The following is a 25,119-nucleotide window of genomic DNA, read 5'->3' as shown; positions in this document are numbered from 1 at the left end:
TGCTTGAATCTATATTTGGTTCAATGAACGAAAGATAGTTTAGTAAGCATGGGGTAGAAGAACTTTCTTTCCATGGTTTTGTATTTTGAATGAATGAAATATCTTTATTTTCAATCATGACATGTTGCAATGGTGATCACTTGTTAACAATCATCAAACCACAACGCTATGAACACAATCCTTGAACCACAATTAATAAGGGTATCTAACGTTATTGAAATTAGAAAGTGAATATAATTAGGCTTTTTTTAGAGTCCTTATCATACTTTATTAATTAAAAACTTCAAGAAAATTAAAACAGAAAGTGGCCTTTCGGAAATCATGAGTAGTTATATTTATTTTGAAACATTGTTTGAATGTAAACCATAAAGACCAACGTGTTAGAGACAAAGGGAAAACACCTCAAGTTCAAAACAAACGTAAGTAAATATACACAATCACAACGAAAAAATTAGGTAACAACCTAAATTCCAAAGTCAGTCTCAGTAATAAATCCACCAAACTTACATGCAGCACTAATTCAGCAACTACACAGAAAATGAAAAGGTAGCATGCAATAAGGCTGCAGGCACGTGATATTTGTCTTGGTCCCGTAAAATGTGAGAAAAACAACAAAACAATGAGTGTAAAAGGTGAGGTGTTGAGTGCTGGAAAGTTACCATGAATACTAGCATTTTCAATATTATATCGAGTAATAATATTTTGAGAATAAAATGGTTATAAAAGTATAAAATTTTATATTTTTTAAAGAAAAAAGAAAAAACAACGTAAAAAAATTTAGTTGTGTGAAATAATATTTTTTATTATAAATAAAGTGAATAATGTTTTTCTTTCCAGAAAGAGAGACAGGTGATGTGCTACTTTGTCTTTTTCAATAAATGATCTGAAGTGTGAAAACGTAAGTTCTTGGAATTCCTTCGGTGAGGTTTGTCCACTAAATTTATCAAGAAAAATTGAGTTTGATGTTTTGAATTGGACAAAACAGCCACTGCAACTAATTCTTTTATCTTCCATTTTGTTTAATTGGTTAGTTTAAAATTTTATATTTATGTATTAATATTAAGATAAAAAGTAAAAAGAAAAGTTTGCAGAAATCTGGCAGTAAAAAGAAAGCTTTACCTTTTTTTTTTCTAAAATTTATATATATATTATTGGCTTGATATTCATGCCGTTTTAAAATACTGCTACACAAGCTAAAACCAAAAGCGATAAGAATATTGTTAATCCTTTAATTATAAGTCATCTTGTTTATATTCTAGGAAAGTAAACGATAAAGGGATTGTTTTATTTCAATTTTTGTCTTCTGTACTGACTTTTGTTTTAGCCTCTTTTTATTTTGATCTTTAATTAATTTATTGAATGAAATTAAATGTTAATAGCTTGATTAACGCAAAAGGGTGGCAAAATTTATAAGGGTAATCTCTATGGTAACATTTTTTTTAATAAAATAAAAATAATATGACATAATAATTTATTTGACTTAAGTAAATTACTTATTTAGGTTTAAAGAATAAAATATAAGTATTTAAATAAAATAAAATCGGATTGTTTAAGAGAGAGAGAAAAAAAGTTAGCAATAAGTAAGATTTAGTCTTCTTCAGCTCAATCGGAGATTACTGTTTAGTATATAAGAAAGGGTTAAGTATTATTCCTTTTAATTTATCACTTGTTTAAATTTGTACGTTGGAAAAAAAAATCGTACGCGATGTAACATGTAAAAAATTTAGAAAAAAACAGTTTTGGATCCCTAACGTATTGTAGAGGGTTGTATATTGTCATTTGATAACGTAAAGAAAGAACTGAATAATCACTAATAAAAAATTGATTTTTACCGTCACTAAGTGTGTTGTTTAGTGGTGGTCCTAGTCTTTACTAATTTTATTTTCATCAATTAATCCAACGACATAATAAAAATATTAAACGTTGATTTTATATAACTACTAACATAACTGTCATTGATGATAGTTTTAACGGTTTCTAAATTAATTTTAAAATAATTTCAATAAGTATTCACCGTTGTAACATCTAGAAAAATCATAACTTCAAAAAAAAAATATTTAATTCTGAATAACGCTACCCCCAAAACCATAACTTTAATAACATAATACAATCTTTCAAATTATGTTTTGTTTTGTCTAAAATGTAGGCTTTAAGTTAACTCAATTTCATATACATAGCTAGTAAGACGATGTTTACATCTACTTAGTATAAACTACTCAATATGAGATCTCTAACTATATATATCTCAAAGGTGACACTAAACAATAATGAGTAGTCTAATAATAATGGCCTGATAACATGTGAAATGATAGGTTTAAAAAACAATAAATCTTCTAGTGGGTGGAACAATCAATCCAACAATAAATTTAGCTAAAATAGGCTTTAACACAAGACTCTCTAATATCATATTAACATGGTATTAGAGTTATTAGTTTAAGTTTATTCTCTAAAATCGGGAGATTTATTGTTTGTTGGCCTATCATGTTGTTCGTTATTGGATCATCCATTAATGTCTAGTCCAACACTCGAGACATATAAACATTGACCGGCATTGGAGGATGTGTTGGAGATCTCACATCAACTAGAGGTAAGACAACTTTATAGTATATAAGTGGATGCAAACTTCACCTTACAAGTTGGTTTTGTTAGGATTAAAGTTCATATCTTAACATTGTTTAATATTTCGATTCCAATTTTAGGTGTTCACACATCCAAATTATTGATTTTTTGTGTTCCTATTGGATAGGTTTCACAAAGTTTGTACATTTTCCCAAGTAATGGAATATTCACATTTTCACTTTTTTTCATGTTACAGGCTCGTATGGTGTTTACTATAGAATCTAAGTATAGGAGAAATGGTGATTTAGCTCTAGCTTGCTATTATATATCTAACAAGAGGTGACTTGACATATATTTCACAGCCTATGAATCTCATGTTCTTTCAAAACTTGAACATATTCCTACCTAAAACACTGAAACAAAGAAAAAAACAAAAAACAAAGCCTAAGTGCAAGCTTTACAAAAGTGAACGTTCCATTCTCTTTATTTATCTTTTAATGTGTTTCATGCTTCATATGGATTCAAGGGTACTCTTTATTTATCTTTTTTCATATAAAAACAATATATTTATAGGTATAACTTCATCTATAATTATTCTAGAACTTTTTTTAGCGTTTTGATATTAAACTTGAGCCTCCAAAATTGCTTATCTTTTATTTGGAAATATGTTCACCAGGGGATAAATCACTAGTGCAAAATCAGTCTTCAACGTCACGCACATAACGTCCCTTCTCAAAATAGCCAACGCCAAAAAATGACCGATGACAGTATTGTAAATAAATTAAAGTATTTGACATCGGCTAAATGCATCTCCAACATCCTCTCTTCTTTGATATCGACCCTCTAAACAACAAACGTTATATAGGTATTCAAATGTTGCTCTATGTAAAAGCTGAATTGGAATGACTACTTTTTAGCAATAGGACGTTAGTGGGCCAATCGACAAACATCTATGCCTATTTGCATCGACCAATTTCACAATTATATATAATGAAATGTGCATTTATTTAAACAAGAAGACGAACCATCAAAGCAATTTAGACGTCTGTCATTGACATTTCTAACGTCTTATGCATGGTTGATGTCTGATTCGAGTCAAGTCGACATCATATGCTTTGCCACAATCCCCAAAACAGAATGTGAGCCTCTCTTTTTTGTTCACGCTTCCATTTCCATCATAAAGAGCTCTTCGTTAACAATTAAGAGGTTGAAGAAATGTGAGTTTTCGTCAAACTACCTCGAATGTATGTGATTGGGCTACATTGGTTGGGTTTTTGTTTTTAGTTTCACCAATTGATTTTGTGTTTTAGTACTCCATAGAGGTTTCGAACACGTTGAATCTCTACCACATCCGTGAGCAGCGACGAATGAGCACCACCACTTATAATAGCAACAAGGACGAACCATTGGTGGCGGTGACAAGTCCTCCACTCTCCATTGTTGGAAAAACAACCTCCCCTCTACTTTTTAGTGATGACAACAATCTTAGGCTCCAAGAAGTGTAGTTTATTGGTTTTCATACATTGCAATGTACTATTTAGTTATTGGAGGTGTGATTTCTAGTGTTACTATTGAGATTGTTGATAGGGGGAGCACTGGTTTAGCTGAACCCACAATATCAGTAATATCTGAGTTTTTGATGATGACAACGCATAATTAATAACACATGTGTATTGTTTGTTACATGTTCTATGCTTACATGTTATATGCGTATATGAGAACATGATTGTGTTATATATGTGTTGTCACTAGTGCAAAAACAGCGTACAACGTTGAATATTTTTGGCTTTTAACGACGTATTCGTGTTTGACGTCATATCGGGAGACGTCATTTTTACGTTGAACACCAACCGATCGACATTACTCTTCTATATCCATGTCTACTCTATAGACTTCGACATCTAATATCTGAATACCTAGTTATATTTAACAGAAGATTTGGCATCAATGTAAGGAAAGGGATAATGAGACTTCGGCAAGTGTACTGAATCGTACAAGTAATATAAAATGGTAAGACCAAGTATCGTGTCCCAAGAGACTCTCGGCACTAGGCAGTTGTGTGATAACTCGATTAATTAAGACTTAAAAGGAACGAAATCATTGGTTTAGAATGTAAATACAAAAATTTAAATATGAACGCAGTTTTGATCAATTGAAGAGTAGCACAACGATGAACGGATGAGGTTTGTGTTATGAGATGAATATGTTGTTGGGGTTAGATTTCACCAAGTTACTCTCATGTATATGAGAATTCTTCTTCTTTCATTAAAGTCAACCTCACTCACTAAATTAGTTAAAACTCGATCCCTCGGTGAAGAAAGTCTATCCTTAATTACTAGTTCATACGATTCCTAGCATTCTTAATAATTAATTCTAAAGATCAGGAGCTTAAGACTACCAAGACTTATACCCCCATCCTGAGAAATACTGCTCTTGGGAATAATTCTACAAGAACCTGAATTGTAAGGAACCTTCCGACACTCATGCAATTCATACATCATGCTATGAATGAGTTAAACAAAGTGAGCATTGATCATAAAAGAATTACCCTAACAGTTCACAAGGTTACATTGATGGAGCTGTCGCGGCCCATACAAATTTGATGTGCATATAAGAATGCAGTATAAACTAGGAAGTGACTCCTAGGTCGTCTCTCAAGGATCAAATGTGGTTCGAGGCTTAGGTCAAACACGTAGTAGGGGGGTTTGAAAGTGTTTTTGTGATTAAAATGAACTAAATTAAAACTAGAAATTAAATACAACCAAATATAATTGAAAACATTGAAATAAATGAACAAAACATGAAGACCGAACGGTCCTACAGATGACCGAACGGTTCTACATTGAGACCAAACTGTCTCTAAAGCAACTGAGGAAATTGGAAATACAGAAAGATAAAGAAGTCAAACAAAATAGACAACATAGTAAACGAAAACAGTAACTGAACGGTCCTAAAACAAGATGTGTGAACTAATTCAAATGCCACAGATAATAAAGAAACACTTGGCTAAAAATGAAATGCACATTGGACTAAAATTTTAAGGAAAATTCATAAAGTGATTTAGCCAATTAAAATGCAAGGATACTTTATAGAAATGCAACGCGTAAACAAATTGTAAATGGCGTGAATAAATTTAAATGCAACAATTAAGCTAAAAAGTGAAGGACATGTTGCAGCTTGGAATGAAATTAAATGCAAGATTCCGTGAACCAATTGAATGCATAGAGCAAATTCACAAGCCGCGAGAATAAGAAAATGAGACCTAATAAATGAAGTGCTACGAAAAAGTACAAAGAAAATAAATTAGAAAACATTATCATGGCCGCGGGAATAAAAAAAAATGCAACATGTTAATAAGTGAAAGGCACAAGAAACTCCGTGCAGCTGGAATAAAACTTCAAGCAAAAGTGTGTGAACTTCTCAAATTAAAATCATTGTGTGCTTGCTGCTGGAAAAAAACCGAGAGCCCCCTTTCTCCATGAATCATCACCGTGCAGCCCTCGTGGACGTGCAACTGCTGGATACCATGCTCACCAAAATTAATCACCGTACTGCACCACCAAAATAAATCACCTCATGCACTAGCTAGATGAAATCCTGTGAGCTGCTTCTCATTCCAGGACGTGGCAGCGTGCACACCAACGCTGCACATTCATTGATAGAGTGGAGCTTTTCCGTGACATTGTGTGCCTCTTAATTGAAAACGAAACCAGCCCCTTCCATGTGTCATCTCCTGCTTGGAGCTCTTCATTCAGCCGTAACCCTCCATTTATATCCGCTTTTCCTTCCAATGAGAATATAATGTGATATAGGTTTTCTAGGTGCGGCTGATGCACAACCCTCCCTCCAAGCTCATGGGCCTCGCTGGACAGCGCACCCTCCAATTGAATTCAGCCAATTTCTTTTTGAATCTCCTCTCACTTTTGGGTCGTGGCAGCTGTGTGCTTCCAATGATGAAGCACACTTTATTCTCCAAGCTAAGCCGTCACCTTGAATTTGTTGGACGTCACTCCATTTTTTTATTGAGTCCGGGTGCGTGCACCTCCTTGCAGCCAATAAAGAAGCCAAAAACCCTTTCAATTTGTTTGCCGTAATATTAGCGTGCTGCACATTACAGGTCGTGACACCCCTCCTGGGACCAATTTGTATTTCCAAAATTTCCCCGCAATCAATAATGAAAATAATACGCTCAGATAATTCAAATTAATTAAAATAAGAATTTTTGGTCAAGCACAATTAGCACAATTCCCTGATTAGCAAAAATGGGAAAATACTGAACATTCAAGCATGATTCCCTGATTAAATCTAACACAATAAGCTAAGTGAAAGCAAGAAAATATTGACTCATCATACATCATCCCCCAACAACAAATTGAAGTTAGTTCCCCATTGTCATGGTGAAACTAGATGTATAATGGAGAAGAATGAGATAGAAAAACCCTAAAAGTTGAAGATGGAGGCTCTCGCATCCAAAGATGAAGAGTGTAAGAGTGGAATCAAGAGTGTGTTGTTGTGCCTCGTCTACCAAAGATACAAAACCTAGGGCGTCTGGGTCCTTTAAATAGAATGGAATCAAGACAAAAACGAAGCCCATGCCCATCTCGATGGCGCTCAGCGCCCCACTAATTAGGGCGCCCAAGCTGCAGCGATACCAAAACTGACGCTTATCTTCACTCAGAGGGCAAGTAGGCATGGTTCAGGAAAAGTGGCGCTCAGCGCCCAAGGAAGGGCGCTCGAGCGTGCTGCGATACTAAAACTGGCACTCAGCTTCCCTTGGAGGGCAAGCAGGCGTGGTTCTTCAGTAAATTGGCGCTCAACGCCCCAAAAAGGGCACCCAAGAGGTGTGAGGTAGGCTTTGGCGCTGAGGGCTCCAAAAAGGGCGCTCAAGCTTTGGGCCTTCCTACTTTCTTGTGCTTTTTCAGCTCTTTCTGAGCTTAATCTCCTTGGCACTTCAACTCTCCCATATTATCTCATTTCCTGCCAAAACAAGGGAATTTAGTCCTAAAATCCTTAAGTTCAACCTCAACTCTCTTATTCACACAACTTAGCAAAAAAACATGATTTCAAGCAAGTTTCGAAGTAGAAAAGGGTGCATTTAGTATCAAAATCACATCACAGATAACAATATTTTCAACTGTTATCAAGGGACGTAAAGTTGACGTCCAGGAAAAAGATGTGTGACGTAACGTTGACATCGTTTTGTGCTAGGTGACGTAACTTGTTGTTTAAAGAGACGTCGTTATTAGAGTGTCTGACATGCAATATTTGAATAATTATTTATATTTACAGCAAAATTTGGCGTCAAATTGAAGGGAACGACGTAAAGCTGACGTAACTTTGACGACAAAGTTAACCGATCGACGTCATGTTTTGTTGATATACACGTCGAGTAACAGAGAAAGGACGCCTTATATTTACATAAATATTTATATTTAAATGAGGAGGCTTGACGTCAGTTTAACGTCGAGGTAGTTTATGCTTGACATTACTTTTTGTATTGTTACATCCAATGAATTATAGGAACGTCAATCAGTGCATAGTGCGACGTTAAGATTCAATATGAATGTCGAATAGTGTATAGTTCAACGTCAGGTTTAGTTTTTTTTTAAATTTGGTTCGTGATAGCTCATTTTACCAAACCTGAAATACATAAACCAGTTCTACAATTCATATATTCACAGAATTAATTAATTTAAACCATGTTATCGTCAATTCGTCAATTATAATTAAATAGTAAAACTAAAAGACACTAATGCTATCATTAAAATTTAAAAGAATCCAGTTTTCCATTCATCTATTCACAATATTTATCTATTCACAGTATTCATCTATTCACAGTTTAAACGATGCTATCATCAATTAATGCATTCAAAAAGCTGCACAAGTAAAACTAAAAGCTAAGAAAATGATACTATCATTAAAGGAAAAACCTAAAGCTATAGATATTTAAAATATTTATTCAAATATTGTGGCCATTCCTCTCTTATCATTTTTATTACTGCATCTGACAATGTAGAGGTAGTGTTGAACCACTGCAAAATCAAGGAAACTTTACTATTATATTCATTTTAATGTGAAAGGTTTATTGATATTTGTAAGATTTTCAAATGTAAATTTGTACCTCAGTCCAATCTCCCCTAATTTCTGCTCGGATGATTGCCTTCATCCATGTCATGATGTAGTAGCCAGATGCCCAGGAATCATTCTGCTTGTTACACTAAACATGTGAAAGAACTTAGTCAAATGTAATGGTTTAAATTTGACTACGAAAATTAATGGTTAAAGATCAATGAATTATCTTAGGATATATAATTTCAATTTGTTGTCCTCTAATCCTAGCCACAACTCTAAACAAATTTGAAACATTAGAAACATAAGTTAATATATTAATACCATCATGAATTGGTATGAATGAATGTAATACTTATGATTGTAACAAGGACTTCAACTCCGATTTCCTCTTCCTATGAAGAAAACAAAACCATACAACTTGTGTTTTTTTTAATGATCACCACTAGTTGCCAATGTCCCCTGTCATGTACCAACAAGTAGTGAGTTTATTGATTAAAATTTGATAAAAGTTGAAAATATTGGGAAACACATACGCATCAATATATGTTGCGATATACATCTCTCTATTAGACTTAGACATCCATGTTTTCATATATGATTTTCTGGACTTAATGTGTTTCCAAATGGTTGAATGGTCTGAGGTTCAAGAAAGCCATAAACTAACACCCGACCTGATTCCACTATGACGGTGTCCATGTACCTAAAATAATAAAGTTAAGTATATTTATTAAAAAGTAATAATACTAATATCAAATTGGAAAATAACAATTAAAAAACTTACATGCACCATAGTTGTATGCATGAAATGTTCAACATTGTTTCTCCACCAATGATCTTGAATGCATCATTGAAAGCAATATACAATGGTGTTGAAAGAAGAATGAATTAGTTTCAATACCAAGAGGGGGGGGGGGTGAATTGGTGAAACACAAAAATCAGAGTCTTTTAAAAATATTTTTCACGAAAGGATGATCTTTCAAAAGTTTCTTGAATCGCAAGGAATAAGATTTTTTAAGTGTAGCGGAAATAATTGACTACATGAAAAGTAAAGTCGACTTTGAAAATAAAAAGTGCAGGGATAGAGAATTCAAACGCAGGTTTTTATATTAGTTCGTCCAAACTGCCTACATCTAGTGTCCTTCCATTCCCAGGAAGAAAATGCAGTATAATGATCAAGGTTTTTACAACAAGGCTTTTATAGCGACCTCCACATCAAAATATAAAATAGCTCTCTAACCCTCTATTAAAAGTATAGGCATATAAAAACAAAGAACAACAGCAAGATGTCCCCTCTCCTGCATTTTTTAATCACTTTGAACAATCCTCAAAGTCCAGAATGCCACACGTTCTCTTCCTGTAGTCACAACCAGGCACCCACAATCTTCAAAATATTGAGAGAAGAAGTTGATCACGTATCATACACCTCAAGTGCAGGTTGATCAATTAGTCAATGAGCACAAATTCTTGCTCGTCAAGCAATCACCAAAGAATGAACACCTCGGTCTTTCTTGATGGATTCTTGGAGCTTTAGCACGTTCTACCAGAGATCAATAATCTGAAACAATTCAATCAAAACGTTAGATTCACAAAAGTCTCTACATAAATCAAATTTACGTCTATATATAGTTTTCCATAAAGCTGACGCTCTTAAGTCGATTTTGCTACTAATAGAGTTGATTATACTCAAACAGTTATAACAGTTAGTAGCAGTCAAACCAACTTAATTGATTACGCATTTAATACAGTTGACTCACAATTAATGCTTGGTCATCATATTTTAAAATATAGTCGTTGTAACATTTAATACAAGCATTAACAGAATTTCAAAACATAACTAAGTCGAGTAGCTTGCGCATACAATCGACTTTGTAACACTTTAATGCAGTTTTGAAAAACTTTCTTTCCAAAAATACTCACAGCACACTTTGAAAAAGTTTGTGCAAAGCCACGAGTTTTAATTGACTTACTTCATAATGAAGTCAACTTAAAATTGTATTTTTGCCACATATTATAAGTTCAACAAAAGTGCATGTGGTTTTCCTTTTCTAAAACATATGTCATGCATTCACATATAATATCTCATTTAAAACACAGTGAATTGCAGCAATGACAGAACCAACACAAGCATGTTCTCAAATAATCATAAACATGAAAGCTATGAATATGTAACACAAACAACACATAACAACACATGTTGTTATTAATTATGTTGTCATCATAAAAAACCAGAAGTTCTTTGATATTGTAAGGTTTGGCTAAACCAGTGCTCCCCTTGTCAACAATCTCAACAAATGGAATATGGCACTCGAGGCCAAATGTTCTTAATTGCCATTGCAACTCTATCGGTCCTTTTCTCAACTTATTTAATCTCGATGTCAATATGGATAGAGGATCATTATCGTCTTCTGCTTCCTCATGAGCCTCATTCACAGGTTGAGGCATTGGTTGTTTCTTAGGACGATAGACCTGCAAGTCACATTTACAAAAGTTAGGAATCATTTAATTATAACTTGAAGATTAAAGATAATAAATATAACAATATAATACCGCTGGTTGGCCATAATATGGCATTATCATAGCCTTAGGCCAAACTATAAGTGTGCCTAAGGCCTCCCCCACGAATTGGATTTCAGATGTAGGCACTAGCACGAGAGCCTGTGGGTCTCTAGCATCATCAATCATCACTTGCGCGTGAGTGGGCAATAGAGGAGCACCATGAATGATCTGGCCTCCTACAATCTGTCGTCCCACGGCCACTACGCGTGGAGGATCTTCATCAACCAAAAACTCATACTGAATAGTGTAATCAGTACGATCTGCAGTATAGCATGAGTCTGTGGTGCTCACACGAGGTGCAGTAGAATCATCTGTGGGGACGTCCTCCTGTTGTTGTTGTTGTTGTTGTTGCTGTTGCTGTTGTTGGGAGGTCATCGCAAGTTTTTCTTCGAGCGTTCTAAAGCATTCATTCATGTGCTTCAATATCTCGACTTGCACCTGTTGCTTGAGGCTACTAAGCACTTACTGGCTCATGACTTCTATGCTTCTTGGTTTATGGCCAAAGTAGTCCCTCAATCCAGTAGCTCCTCCAACAGCACGAACACGACCTGGACCGTCTAGCCGACATATGGCTACTACTAGGAGGTCCTCCCTACCTTGTGCCACAAATGTGCCTTGAGTTTGTTGCTCAACCAACTTATCCTGCATAATGAAGTTAGACACATAAAAAAGTTTGTTACATAACTTTTTGACAATGAAGTATGGTAATTAGTTAAAAGTTTCCACTTACAATTCTTTGGGATATCTCTTGAGCAGATTGGGATGTCATCTGGCCATTGGACATGGTCTGTGTGGCCTTCCATAATTCATGTCTAGCTAGTGGAGGTGCTAGGTCAGCTGACTCAAGACCTAACTCCTCAGCACGACGTTTTCTCATATTTTTCTCTAATAATGCATAACCACCACGTGATAGTACGTGTGGTGTATCATTAAGCCTCTGCCTCTCCTGGGCGGCTATCCTTTTCGACTTTTGGAAAAATTAAAATCATTAAGCATAAATCACAAATTAACATTTTGTGTGACTAGAGCCAAATATTAAAAGACATACCTGTCAGTCATTAGAAAGTCTAGTGGCTTTAAATTGGGCCCACTCGTCCTCAGTTATTTTATATTTTGTACAAGGAGAGTCGTTCTGTTTAGAGCCAAAGACGTATACACGTGTCATTCTCGCCTTGAAGTCCCTCCATCGGACTGCAATGTGGGATAAAACCTTCTTCCTTATCCTGTCATCATTTGGAATATCCCAATTTTCCTGTTAAAAACAAAATTAATGTTAAAGCGTGTTCAACAAAAAAAATTCAATGATGGAAGTAAAACATCTTAAACATACCAAAATATCCTGCCATAGTAGATTTTTATAAACCCCTAGGACATCATCCCAACAGTCAACGACAATAGGGACATGTGCTTTTGCCAAAACGCCCAAGTAACTCCTAAACAATGCTGCATGTGCCCCAATAAAAGCAAATGATTGGGGATCAAACTCCACCGTCACTTGTTTCTCATTAACCCGACGAGATGCGACATCAGGCATCCGAGTCACAAATCTACCACCTCCTCCCGTTGGACCTGATCCAGAGTTCGTCATACCTGTTTACAAAGTGTTAATAAATTATTGTGTTTATAAACAAAATAAATAAATTGTACAAGTAATTAAAACAATATAAAGACACCTATTTCTTCCATATGCCTTCGTTGTGATCACATCGAGTTGCATGTATTTCATCGGGTACATCATCAACTTTATTTTCAATGGTTCTTGATGAGAAAGAGCTTGTCTCAAGTATATCTAGAGAGTCTTCATCATCGGTTGTGTGCATGGCTCTACTTTCCAATGCCACTGACCATTTATGATTCACTGGGTCAGTGACATAGAATATTTGTCTTGCTTGACTAGCCATAATAAATGGTTCATCCGTGTAATTCATTTTGTTAATATCCACCAAAGTGAATCTGAGGTCTTCTGTCACCACACCATAATTATTATCAACCCATTTACAATTGAAAACTGGAACTTTAAAAGTGACATAATCAACTTCCCATATTTCTTGTATTATTCCAAAATAACTCATTAGTGCTGTAATTGGATTCTTATCCTTGGACCTGGAAAAGTGAACTGCCCCAACTTGTAAGGTAACTCCACTATTTTGAACTCTGCTTTTATCGTCTTCCTCCTTTGAATAGAATAAGTAATTGTTTATGTAATAGTCGCCGAAAGTTATCACATCGGTGTTAAGTCCGCGAGCTAGTCTCAATAGATTTTCAGAAACATTCGGAGTCACGAAAATCTTTTTCTTAAACCAAGCTAAAAAGTTCTGGTTATGTTCATGAAGTATCCACTCTTCACTCATACGTGGATGTGCAGACTTAATTTCATCAATGTGTTGTGAAATGTTAGGAATAACATCCTCTGTGTTGTTTAAAATGTACAAATGAGCTTGATTAACTTCTTTTCCACTAACAGTTTCAATCTTGACTCCTCGAACTCCCTTTTTTTCACGTATGTGTTCATTTATATTCTTTGGAAGACTTATTGTTTCAAAACTTGGCATATAACTTGAGCAAAATTCAATGGCTTCCTCTGCAATGTAGCGCTCTATAATCGAAGCTTCTGGTCTCAATTGATTCTTAACATATCCCTTTAAGATCTTCATGTATCTTTCAACCGGGTACATCCACCTCAAGAAAATCGGTCCACATATTCGAATTTCTCTAACTAGATGGACAATCAAATGAACCATGATATCAAAAAATGAGGGTGGGAAATACATTTCCAATTGGCATAATAGTCTGATAGCCTCATTTTGCAAATCATCTACTAGTCGAGGATCAACAACTTTCTTGCAAATGACACTGAAAAACAAACTCAAACGTGTGAGAATACCTCTAACAGAGGTAGGTAATATGGCTCCAATAACTACTGGTAAAAGTTTTTGCATTAAGACATGACAATCGTGAGACTTTAAACCAACTAACTTTAAATATTTCATAGAAACAAGGGTACTAATATTCGACGAATAACCTTGTGGAACCTTCACACTATGTAAACATTGACAAAAAATTTGCTTTACTTTTTTTGAAAGAGTGTGACAAGCTAGAGGAAGATAGGTGCATCTTCCTATGGATTGCGGGTGTAACTCAGAACTGATTCCCATGTCAACCAAGTCTTGTCATGCTTTCACTCCATCTTTTGTCTTTCCTTTAACGTTTAGTAAAGTCCCAACAACACTATCACATACATTTTTTTCAACCTGCATCACGTCTATGCAATGTCGCACATCAAGTTTACACCAATATGGAAGATTAAAGAATATTGATTGCTTTTTCCAAATGTTTTTCTCAACGATCTTCTTTTTATGTTTTCTGAATACAACATCAATGTTCCTCACTTGGTTGTATACTTCTTCCCCATTACGGGGTCTGGACACTACATCATCTTCAGGACTTCCATTAAACGCTTTTTTCAATGTAGGGTAAGGGTGATTTCGAGGAAGGAATCTTCGGTGTCTTGTGTACACAGTTTTTTGCCCATGCTTCAGTTAAAGATAACTAGTATTTCCTTCACAAATCGGACATGCAAAATGACCTTTAACATAGTAACCACTGAAGTTCCCATATGTTGGGAAATCATTTATGGTGCAAAACAACATTTACGCAAACGAAAGTTTTCTTCTGAATATGAATCAAAGACCTCGACGCCCTCTTCCCACAACATTTTTAAATCGTCAATTAACGGTTTAAGATAAACATCAATGTCATTTTCAGGTTGTCTAGGACCCAATATCATAATAAACAACATAATGTATTATCTCTTCATGCACAACATAGGAGATAGATTGTAAATCATGACGAACCACACGTCGGACACACTTTCCTTGAAGCATACTGATCTCTATACAATACACAATCATTGGGACATGCATGTATCTTTTGGTATTCCAAACCCATTGGACATAGAATTTTCTTCGCGTCGTAATTACAGATAGTTAACGTGTTATTTTCTGGAAGCATCTCCTTCAGCAACTCCAACAATTCAGTGAAACTTTTATCAGTCCATCTGTTTCTTACTTTCAAACAAAACAATTTCAAAGTAGCCAATAACCTTGTAAAATTGATGCATCCTAGATACAACTCTTGCTCTGAATTGTTCTTAAGACTATCGTATAAATGACCTCTTCCAAAATTTTCTTCGCCAATGATCGGTTTCGCACCCGATACAAATTTAATGTGCAATATGAATGCAGTATAAACTAGAAAGTGACTCCTAGGTCGTCTCTTAAGGACCAAATGTGATTCGAGACTTAGCTCAAACACGTAGTGGGGGGGTTTTGAAAGTGCTTTTGTGATTAGAAATGAACTAAATTAAAACTGGAAATTCAATACAACCAAACATAATTGAAAACATTGAAATAAATGAACAAGGCATGAAGACGAACGATCCTACAGATGATCGAACGGTTCTACATTGAGAGTGAATGGTCTCTAAAGCAAGTGAGGAAATTGGAAATGCAAGAAGATAAAGAAGTTGAACAGAATAGACAACATAGTGAACGAAAATAGTAAACTGAAGGGTCCTAAAACAAGATGTGTGAACTAATTAAAATACAGCAGATAATAAAGAAACATTTGGTGTTCTATTCAAACGCAACACTTCAGCTAAAACATTAAATACATAAACCAGCGGGAGTTAAAAGAAAATATGCAAAAGGTGCTTGAACCAATTTTAAGCAGTGAAAACAAAATTCAATTTCAGCTTGCGTGAACAACTTGAATTGCTAGGATAAATCATCATTTAATGCTAGTAATTGCAATGTTGAGTTAAAAGGTGAAATGCTAAATTCAGCAGCTTCAACGCACATTCATAGAGGAAACAACAAATTAAAAACGCATGACAGTGAATATATGACTAAGCTACTTCATTCCAGGACGTCACCTACCTGGACATAAGCCATGCACCACTTTTTCATCCTTTCCAATCAATAAATTATCGCCTATGGTTGTGTTGTTGGATAAACCAAATTTTCATTGATGAGTCACCGTGCACACTAAACCAGCCGTAAAACATGTGCTTCACTAAAGAAATGAAATAAAATATATGAATCTCTTCCCCTTGAATCTCCATGCTCATCTTCTAGAAAGAAAATAAAACTCAATCACCGAGTACACCTAATGCTAGACGCAACCTATTTCTAAAATGAAATAAATGAAATGTGCTCCCTGGTTGTACACAAGACCGTGTGCCCCTTTTCCAAGGATCATATAATGCGAGAAGAGATTGTGCATTGTAGTGGCGGCTGCCCCCTTTTCTAATTGCAATAAACATTTTTTTCCTCCTTTTATCCAAAGCCAACAAGAGTGAATATAAATGTATCAGCGTGCACAAGCAAAGCTAAAAATAAAATTGAATCAGAGCTTCATTCTAAGAGAAAAGAAAGTGTGCCTCCATCATTCTCCCCTCCTTCGTGGTGGCTGATGCACAACTCCATATTCATTACCGCTTGGTTCCAGAAACCCACGGACCCCCTTTGATGGATGCTACCTTATGTCCATGGCCCTACTACCCATTTCTTAACGACACAGCTGTTGTGCACCCTCCAGTTGAGTCCAGCCCGTTGCAGCAACTCTCCAAGGATCCAACACCGTAAGCTTGCTGGACTGCTTCACGTTGCTGGACTTGCTTGCTGGACCGCTTTCTCCTTATGGACCAGCTGCTGCCAGGCCGTGACACCTCTCAAGCTGTTGTTTTTCTCCAACGTTGGACGTGTGTGCATAGTTGTTGGACGTCACTCCCCTTTCTTTTCTTCTTGCGTGTGGCTGTTGCACACCGTTCTCCATGCTTGTCCAAAGCCGTGACACTACATTTCACTAATATAGAGTCCCAATCCAAAAGCTTCTATGCGTGGAGTGCAACAGGAAGAGTGTGAAGTCCGTAGGGAGCGTCACCATCTGCATCTCCTCTCCAATTTTGCTGGACCTCCAAAGTGCAATTGCCATGGGCCATGTGCTTTGTTTTTCATTAGCGTGCACCTCTCCAAGTGCACCCCAAATATGAAATTCACACCTTGTCACTCATTTTAGCTTGAAATATAATTTGATGTGACATTTTTCTTTAAGTCCCGAAATATTATTCAACAATTTCCCTACAATTAATATTGCAAATAATTAGCCTTAAATAATTCAAATTAATTAAAATAAGAATTTTTGATTAAATTAAGCACAATTAGCAAAAATGGAAAAATACTGGACATTCAAGCATAATTCTCTAATTAAATCTAGCACAATAAGCTAAGTGAAATCAAGAAAATATTGACTCATCAAAATAGACCACACTTAGTCTTTTGCACTCTTGGGCAAAATCAAGACGCAGATCAAGGAATAGTTCAGAGGACATCAAGGGTATGACACAACCTCAACACACAGAAAACAAAGACTTACAAGTAAACAAACGAAATTACACACAGTCCTCAAGAAATCTGGATAGAGAAAAACAGTAGACATTATCCAACACAAAAGCAAGGAAAGCAGATACTCATGAAATTATCCATGCAATTCCAAACATGGAAAAATAATCAATCAGCTCAAGAGGTGAATCAAAAGCAAAAGAATCTCATAGATGCACTATCAGTGTTTCTCTCAAGTGTCTAAGGTAAACAATGTCAACTCGATGCACTCAAGAAAACAAGCAACAATAGACTTGGCAAGCCTCTAATATCAACACTCAAAACATATGCATGCTCAAATCAAAAGGTCTTTTCATGGTTGTAATGGGGCCAAGGACAAGGGAGGATAAAATATGGATGAGAAGCTGCAAACCAAAAGAAATAGAGGAGCAATGGGGAACAAGTGTAAACATAGTCGAACCACACCCAAACCTCTATTTCAATCCTCTTCTTGACTCCATTATTTACAATTTTTTTCCATTTCTCTCTATATTTTTTTTCTCATCTTGTCTCTTTTTCTTTTCTTTATTTCGGACTCAACTGTAAGAGATAAGATACACAACATATTTACAAAAACAAAACAAGAAGAGGAACCAACTAACCAATTCATCAGAATCCCAAGGGAGACCACACTTGTTCCCAAAACACTTCCAAAGCTCCAAAATTCCCTAAGGTTAAAGTAATCATGGTTTTTCACTTAGGGCTAGTGTATGAGCTTCAAAACAAAGAAATGGGGGAAAGTATAGGCTCAAAAGGGGTTATCAAAGGATCAAAATAAGGTAAGCTTATTTGGCTAGAGAGGCTCAAGAACAAAACTGCCTTTATCACTTCCAAACATGCATATCAATCAAGAATCATCAAAAGAGTCAAGCCAAGGCATATGTGCAAGCAATCAAGAGACATATCACACACAAGAAAAAATATCAAGTGGCTCAAGTTCTCACACAAGGTATTTCTGTCACATTCAATCAACCTCTCAAACATGATAATCATCTTCTCAAGCAAAGAAAAGCAAGGATTTCAACCAAATCAGAGTATCAATGAAGTGAAGGTCAAGTCTACAACCTAAACAAAGTCTAGAAATCAAGAGAAACATGTAAAACTGTACACAAGACGCAACAAAAACTACCTAGAAAACAAAAAAAAATTAACAAAGAAAACAAAAACTAAACAAGAAAAATCAGAATCTCCCCCAATAGAACACACTTAAACTACACAATGTCCTCAGTGTGTCACAAACAATAAGATCATAAATCAGAACAGTGAACATATCATGGACAAGTGCAATATAAGTAGGGAAAGGGGGAGAAGGGAAAAGAAAACTCCCCTGGTCATGGTGGCAGTTGCCAAACTTGGACTAGTAGGGAGATGTTTTCCACCACTGGATCCAGCAAGGAAGTTTTGAGGAAGAATTGCTTCATCCTCCAGATTTGATCTAGTAGGGAAATGTCTTACAAAGCTGGATCTAAGAAGCAAAGATTGTTGATGAGTGGGTTCAGTCAGTGCCTATTGATCTTCAAGTTGTTTTGTAGGCTCGCACATTTGTCTTCCACCGTGGGTGTTTGCTGGTCAAATTCATGTGTACCTCCTACAATAAGGTTAGTGCATGGTGGCTCCAAAGAATCTAGAAGTAGTGGTACAACACCTAATCCCAATGTATCAGAATGAACCTCAAATATACTCTTAGAACATGAATCAATTTCAAATTTAGAAGCAATATCAAGAACAGACTTAGATTCATGTTCAGTGCATGGAGAATAAACATTCAGATGTGATAGCAATAAGTGGTTCTCATCATGCAGAGAGGGAGAATTAAAAACATGCTCATCAACAATATAATCATCAACATACCTATCAACAACATAATCATGAATAACACAATCATCAATAGAATAATCAATTTGAGGTATGTTTACCACCACTTCCCTAAAGATTGGTAAAGTGGTGGAAGATGAAAATGGTCTACCTAGCTCAAAATTGCTGCTTATACCTGCCTGGTCCTTAAAATATTCATTAGTCTCCTCAGGTGCAAGAGTGAGGACATAGGAGAGTGGGAAAGTAGCTGGCGCAGTAGTAAGCTCATGACTCTGCTCCCCATCTCCTATGTGGATGAAACTGACATCATCAGGAATCTGAACAGTCTGAAATGGTGATTCCTCTAATTTTTGAGACTGTTCCTGATTGAGCTAAGTGACTGTCTGCCCTATCTGACTGCTCAAGCTTTGAAGGTATGCTCTATTCTCTTGTTGAAACTGAAGGTTCTGCATGGTCATATGCTCCAACAACTCCTACAATGTAGGCTCAGAAATAGAAGGCTGAGGAGCTATTTGGGTAGGCTCATGAAATTGTAGTTGTTGTGATTCCTAGACTGGTGGAAGCATATAAGAATTTTGGAATGGTGGTGGTTCTTGATATTGATGTTGTGGAGCACCATATCATCCAAGGTTAGGATTATTCCATCTAGGATCGTTGCTGTAACCATACTGCACAAGGAAGAATTTGTCCAGAAACTGATGCTCAAGATCTTCCCAACTGGTGATGGATCCTGGAGGAAGACAATATTCCCAATCCTTTGCTGCTCCGTGGAATGAGTGCGAAAATGCCCTTAAGAAAATTAGATCATCCGGGACATCTGGAGGTTTCATTATAGAGCAAATGAGATAGAACTTCTCCAAATGTTTATGTGGTCATTCACCTGCAAAACCATGAAACTCGGGCAGCAAATGTATCAGTCCAGTGTTGAAAACACAACGAACATCCTCCTCATCAAGTGGAACTGGCTCCCAAGGAGCACTCTCAGGAGTTAAAGGATGAGTCATATTGTCCTCAACATAAAAATCAGCATGAGAACCATAATCAAAGTAACATGCAGAAGGAGAATATAAGTCATAGGCACAAGCAGAAGAAGCAGTATTCCTAAAATCAAAATAGCTAGACATGAAAAAAAGAAGGGGGAAAGTAGAAGGGAAATGCTCAAAATTATTAAACAAACAAAACACAACACAACACAATTAAACACGCAACACACACAATAATGCACACACAAAACAGAACATCACACTCACAACACAAGACAAAACACAACACAACACACACCAACACAACAAAAGACCTAAGACTGAACCGTTGGTCCCCGGCAACGGTGCCAAAATTTGATCGGTGTCGCACACCGATCAAATTTAATGTGCAATATGAATGTAGTATAAACTAGGAAGTGACTCCTAGGTCGTCTCTCAAGAACCAAATGTGGTTCGAGACTTAGGTCAAAAACATAGTGGAGGGGTTTTTGAAAGCGTTTTTGTGATTAGAAATGAACTAAATTAAAATGCAGCAGATAATAAAACATAATAGACAACATAGCGAACGAAAATAGTAAACTGAACGGTCCTAAAACAAGATATGTGAACTAATTAAAATGCAGCAGATAATAAAAAAATATTTAGTGTTCTATTCAAATGCAACACTTCAGCCAAAACATTAAATACACAAACCAGCGGGAATTAAAAGAAAATCTGCAAAAAGTGCTTGAACCAATTTTAAGTAGCGAAAACAAAATTCAATTTCAGCTTGCGTGAACAACTTGAATTGCTAGGATAAATCATCATTTAATGCTAGTAATTGCAATGTTGAGTTAAAAGGTGAAATGCTAAATTCAGCAGCTTCAACGCACATTCATAAAGGAAACAACAAATTAAAAACGCATGACAATCAATATATGACTACGCTACTTCATTCCCCAGGACGTCACCTAGATGGACATAAGCCGTGCACCACTTTTTCATCCTTTTCAATCAATAAATCACCGCCTATGGTTGTGCTGTTGGAAAAACCAAATTTTCATTGATGAGTCACCGTGCACACTAAACTGGACGTGACAGCCATGTACCTTTCTCCAAAAATAAAAAATCAGCCGTAAAACATGTGCTTCACTAAAGAAATGAAATAAAACTCAATCACCGAGTACACCTAATGCTGGACGCAACCTATTTCTAAAATGAAATAAATGAAATGTGCTCCCTAGTTGTACACAAGACTGTGTGCCCCTTTTCCAAGGATCATAGAATGCGAGAAGAGATGGTGCATTGTAGTGGCGACTGCCCCCTTTTCTAATTGAAAGAAACATTTTTTTCCTCCTTTTATCCAAAGCCAACAAGAGTGAATATGAATGTATCAGCGCGCAGAAGCAAAGCTAAAAATAAAATTGAATCAGAGCTTCATTCTAAGAGAAAAGAAAGTGTGCCTCCACCATTCTCCCCTCCTTCGTGGCGGCTGATGCACAACTCCATATTTATTACCGCGTTCTTTCAAAAACCCCCGGACCCCCTTTGCTGGATGCTACCTTATGTCCATGGCCTTGCTGCCCATTTCTTAACGTCACAGTTGTTCTGCACCCTCTAGTTGAATCCCGCCCGTTGCAGCAATTCTCCAAGGATCCAACACCGTAAGCTTGCTGGACGCGTGAAGCTTGTTGGACTGCTTCACGCTGCTGGACTTGCTTGCTGGACCGCTTTCTCCTTCTGGACCAGCTGTTGCCAGGCCGTGACACCTCCCAAGCTGTTGTTTTTCTCCAACGCTAGACGTGTTTGCATAGTTGTTGGACGTCACTCCTCTTTCTTTTCTTCTTGCGTGTGGCTGCTGCACACCGTTCTCCATGTTGGACCAAAGCCGTGACACTCCATTTCATTAATATAGAGTCCAAATCCAAAAGCTTCTATGTGTGGAGTGTAGCAGGAAGAGTGTGAAGTCCGCACGGAGCGTCACCATCTGCACCTCTCCCATTTTGCGAGACCTCCAAAGTGCAATTGCCATGGGCCGTGTGCTTTGTTTTTCATTCCAGCCAGCAGTGTGCACCTCTCCAAGTGCACCCCCAAATATGAAATTCACACCTCCTCACTCATTTTAGCTTGAAATATAATTTGATGTGGCATTTTTCTTTATGTCCCAAAATATTATTTAACAATTTTCCTACAATTAATATTGCAAATAATTAGCCTCAGATAATTCAAATTAATTAAAATAAGAATTTCTGATTAAATTAAGCACAATTAGAATAAATGGAGAAATATTGGACATTCAAGCACAATTCCCTAATTAAATCTAGCACAATAAGTTAAGTGAAATCAAGAAAATATTGACTCATCAGCCAACGTCACGTACCATTTCGTCTAAATGATCACTCATTCATTCGTTGACATAATCTGAACCTCTTGATGTTGTTTGCTTATATAATACTTCCCCATGCCAAGTCCAAACTGTATAACTTCTCATTATTCCATAGATGAAGAGATGATCACGGATGTTGTCACGGTCTTGATATACTTGATTGAGACAACGAACACAAGAGCAAAAATATGTCCCGTTCACTCGGTTTGCGTGTTCTTTAACATATTTTATGAACTCAAAAACCCCTTGCTCATACTCTTCAAAAATACAACGCTGATGAAACCAACTTCGATCCATAGTACTACTCTAAAAGCAAAGAATCGACGAAAAAAATTTACGTTGAGAACCAAAAAAAAAATTACCAATCATACATTGAAGGAAAAAAAATTATCATAGTAAATGTACACGAACACAAATATCTATCGTAATGCATATATCATACATTTAGAATTGACAAACACAACACAAACACAACACAAACACAAACATTTAATATCATAGTAAGAAATATTGAAGGAAAAAAAAACAAACTTCAAATGGTGTCATTGGAGAAGATGAAGTTCACTGACCACGTACGAAAAACAACCTAAAGATAAATGAAAATCAATCGATCAACCCAAATGAAAAACAAAGTAAATGAGTACGAAATGATATTAGAAAGACATAAACGACTTAAAAATAACCTTCTTTCTTTATCGCCCTCGTCCTCGAAAAAGAAAGTTCAAGCACAAATGGAAGCGCGAAGAAATAGTGATTGTGTTATGTTTTTACATTCAATAAAAAAGATTCCACGTCGAATACATTTTAAATTGGACGTTATATTTAAATAAAATGTTGAGCCGCAAACCATTCGAGGTTTTATGCGCGCCTTTCTTTTATTCTTATTCTTTTAAGGCTTAATACCCTATTTCGTCCCTAGTTTCGCTCGACAATGTCAAATTAGTCCATCCTTTAAAACGTGCGTCAATTACGTCCTTACTTAATAAAATTTATATCAATGAAATCATTTCCGTTAAATCCGTACAAACGGCGTTAATAGAAGAGAGAGAAAAATAATTAACGCCGTTTGTACGGATTTAACGGAAGGGATTTCATTGATATAAATTTTATTAAGTAGGGACGTAATTGACGCACGTTTTAAAGGATGGACTAATTTGACATTGTCGAGCGAAACTGGGGACAAAATAGGGTATTAAGCCTTCTTTTAAATTGCAATGTTTACGTCGAATTTGAAGGAAAATGGACATACTATTGGAAGCCAAAAGTTTCTTCTTCCGATAGTATAAAAAATTACTGTACTTTTGGATCCTTTTTCTTTTCCCCTCCATAGAACGTCGAAGGCTGCGGGGCTGGGACGTGAAGGGAAATGAAGTAGTTGGGAGCATTAATGATGTGCTCATATCGGAGCATTATTAAAACGTCGAATTCGATATGGCTTGGACGTTTTTTTCTTCCGCCAATACCAAAAGGTGGCACTCTTATGATTCTTTATTCTTTAAAATCAGACATGAAAAATTTTCTTTTTACTTCTTCCTTAATATATTCAACTTAGTAGTGTACTAAAATAAATCTTCATTTCATTTCAAAATAAAACTGAAAGCAGTACATAAAATTCGAGGTGGCTTAATAGCCATGATTACAAAAAAAAACACTTAGAAAATAGTCCCTATTATCAAGAAGATTCCATTGAATCTTCATCATTAGAATCTTTAGTTTCAGAGCCAATTCCATTCTTGTTTATCACATCTCCCTTCATCTCCAATCTGAAAAGAGTCTTTTCAACTAACTCATCCCTTTCAGACGTCTTCCTAAATTGATCAACAAAATATTTTTCAAAATCAGTTTATTGAATGAAGGCAGTATGATCTTCATCTCCTCTATCTCGACTTCCAACAGTTTGCTCATCAGTGAAGAACCATCCATTCACAGTCCTTTCCAGCCCAATACATAACAAACTTGGTATACCAATTTCTTGTGACTTGTTGAACAAAAGTCTATCTTCTTTAGATACATCTACTCCTTGGAGTACCAGAACCTTGCTGATAAATGCGGTCTTTTAGTACCGCAACCCAGTTGCTTGGGATTCAAGTTTTGAAAGCATTCAATAAAAATACATCTTCTGTTGACATTCTATCCTCGACAAATCTTCTAGGCAGCGGTAGCCAAGTCAGGACATAAGCAATAACTTTCTCCTCCTTGTTTAAGCCATCATGTAGGTACTGCTTATCGACCTTGTACTTTCCTGGATATCTTAAGCAATTTATATATATAGCTGTCTTTGTTAGCCATTTGTTTGAGTCAGAATCACGGATATGAGAATCCAAACCTT

At 36.1% G+C, this 25,119-nt stretch overlaps 1 pseudogene; it reads right to left on the bottom strand.

Annotated features, from left to right (window-relative positions):
* Positions 1 to 18,958: 18,958 nt before the first annotated feature.
* LOC148196965 (uncharacterized) lies at positions 18,959 to 22,280 on the bottom strand (annotated as a pseudogene).
* Between the last annotated feature and the right edge of the window lie 2,839 nt (positions 22,281 to 25,119).

This window comes from Vigna umbellata, chromosome 6 (genome assembly GCF_029865625.1).
Source record: "Vigna umbellata cultivar VRB3 chromosome 6, Vumbellata_1.0, whole genome shotgun sequence".
NCBI lineage: Eukaryota > Viridiplantae > Streptophyta > Magnoliopsida > Fabales > Fabaceae > Vigna > Vigna umbellata.
Note: the sequence above shows the minus strand (reverse complement) of the source record. Positions and strands in the feature narration are given on the sequence as shown.